Source organism: Acipenser ruthenus, unplaced genomic scaffold (genome assembly GCF_902713425.1).
Source record: "Acipenser ruthenus unplaced genomic scaffold, fAciRut3.2 maternal haplotype, whole genome shotgun sequence".
NCBI lineage: Eukaryota > Metazoa > Chordata > Actinopteri > Acipenseriformes > Acipenseridae > Acipenser > Acipenser ruthenus.
The window spans coordinates 155,278-157,500 of NW_026707641.1; positions in this window are offsets into that span (position 1 = coordinate 155,278).

Sequence of the window (2,223 nt, forward strand, 5' to 3'; positions counted from 1 at the left end):
ATCTCTGTCCTTCATAGCACGTAGAGCTTTTAATGCAACATCAGTCTCCGGCTTGACAGTGATGACAGTGGAATTCCTATTTTGAAGAAACAGGGATAGCGCTTTTAGCGTCTCGAGTGCATCTTTCATTGTTGCTACTTCCATTACAAACAGCCAGTTTGTCATCTTCCCCAGTAGACCACCACATTCTGCTTTGTCCTGTGAAGAACGTGAGATGTCTGTTGAACCATTTCTAAAAAATGTAACAAGGGCAGGGTAACTTTCCCATAAAGCAGTCACCGATGTGCAGGAAGATGACGGCCAACGGACGTCAGAAACTCGACCAACCTTGTGTATATGTACACAGAGCTCAGCAGCCACAGCTTCAAGTTGCCTCTGGTTCTTGGGACTTAGTGAAAAAAATGAATACAGTGAATCGATTAATAGCTGAAAATGACTTGCTTCCTTTACTGTTCGAACAGCGTCATGAACAGCAAGCTCCAGTTTGTGGTTCATGCAGTGAATCTCGATTAGATTGTTGTTGATCTGTTCTCGCAGAATTGATGCTGCCCCTTTGTATTTCCCCAGCATCGATGCTGCTCCATCAGTTGCAAAACCCAGCAGACGCTCTCGAAGTATGTCTGCAGTGATGCCATACTGATTGAGGCTGGAAAGCAACTCATCTGCAATGCCAGCACCTGTCCCCGACTTTAGCGGCACAATGTTAAAAAAATAGTTGCCTAAAATAATATAATTGTATGTAAAAATAATGTGATATGTTGTAACAATTGTAAGTTGCCCTGGATAAGGGTGTCTGCTAAGAAATAAATAATAATAATAATAATCAATTACATACTTTGCAAGTTGTGCAGCCATTTTGTCTGCTACAAACGAGAGCATATTACAACCTGCATGGTCGGAATGCAGCATGTTCCCAGTATCCAATCCATTAAGCTGCTGTAGCTGCAAAATGTTTGGATGCATCTTAAACGTTTTCTTTACAAATCATGTAGGCTGTTATCATTATGCTCGTCGTTTTTTCCGATCACTGCAGTGCTGTTTTCAGCAGCTTTCTCTATGGCCTGCTTTTGTCTGGCTTGCGCTATGTGTTCACATTTCATATGAGACTTGCATTTACCGTGTTCACTTATTTTGTCATTTAGTTTTTTGGCTGATGTTGCAGTTGTGCCATTCATAAAGGCCTGGTCAATTCCAGGTCGTTCTTTTATATGGGTTCCCAGATCACGAATTGCTGAACAAACCGAGCAAATGACTGAACCGCTGGGATTAGCCTTTAGCCAAGCGCGATTAGCCTTCCATTTTTTGAAGCGAGCCTGCCCTACACAGCCGCCGATATTAATTGCCTGCTCTTCTGAGGCCCCTATGCTCTCCTGTGTGTCAGTACACATAGGGTACATACCTGCTCGTCACCTTTGATAGCTTTATTTCTGCCGCTGCAGAAATAAAGCTGTCTAGAGGATGAGATGTTCAATTTGAGCCCAGTTTTGGCTGTTTTGGTGATTTTTTGTATTTTTCATTCATTAGTAGTAAACTGGCAGTTATAGAAAAATAGCTGAATATGTCAATGGTTTCCTCCCAGTTTCTCAATATCTCCACATTTCTTAGCCACATAGTCAGGTTTAATGTAAACTAGAAGTTGTGATCTTCAATTTAAACCCACTTTTGCCTGTTTGGGGGATTTCTTTCATTATTAGTAAACTGGCAGTTATATACCATTCTGTTCAATACAGTTGATTTGACTGCACAGCAAAAACCAGCTAGCTTTGAGGCTGCATACCTCCATAAATAGGAAAGTTCCACACATATTGCAAAAATGCTCTAGTCCACAGTGATCAGACCTACAATTTGAGACCATTTGGTGATAAAATGCAGCTTTGTGTCAATTTTAAACCACCCCAGACGTTTCTGTGCAATACTGTTTGTCATTTGTTCAAAGGCGTACAAATAAACACCTGTATTTGTTGACAGAGATGCTGTGTCAGTGTATAAACACCTGTATTTGTTGACAGAGATGCTGTGTCAGTGTATAAACACCTGTATTTGTTGACAGAGATGCTGTGTCAGTGTATAAACACCTGTATTTGTTGACAGAGATGCTGTGTCAGTGTATAAACACCTGTATTTGTTGACAGAGATGCTGTGTCAGTGTATAAAGGCCTGATCTCATTTACACAGGGGCTGTGTCAGTGTATAAACACCTGTACTTGTTGACAGAGACCGACT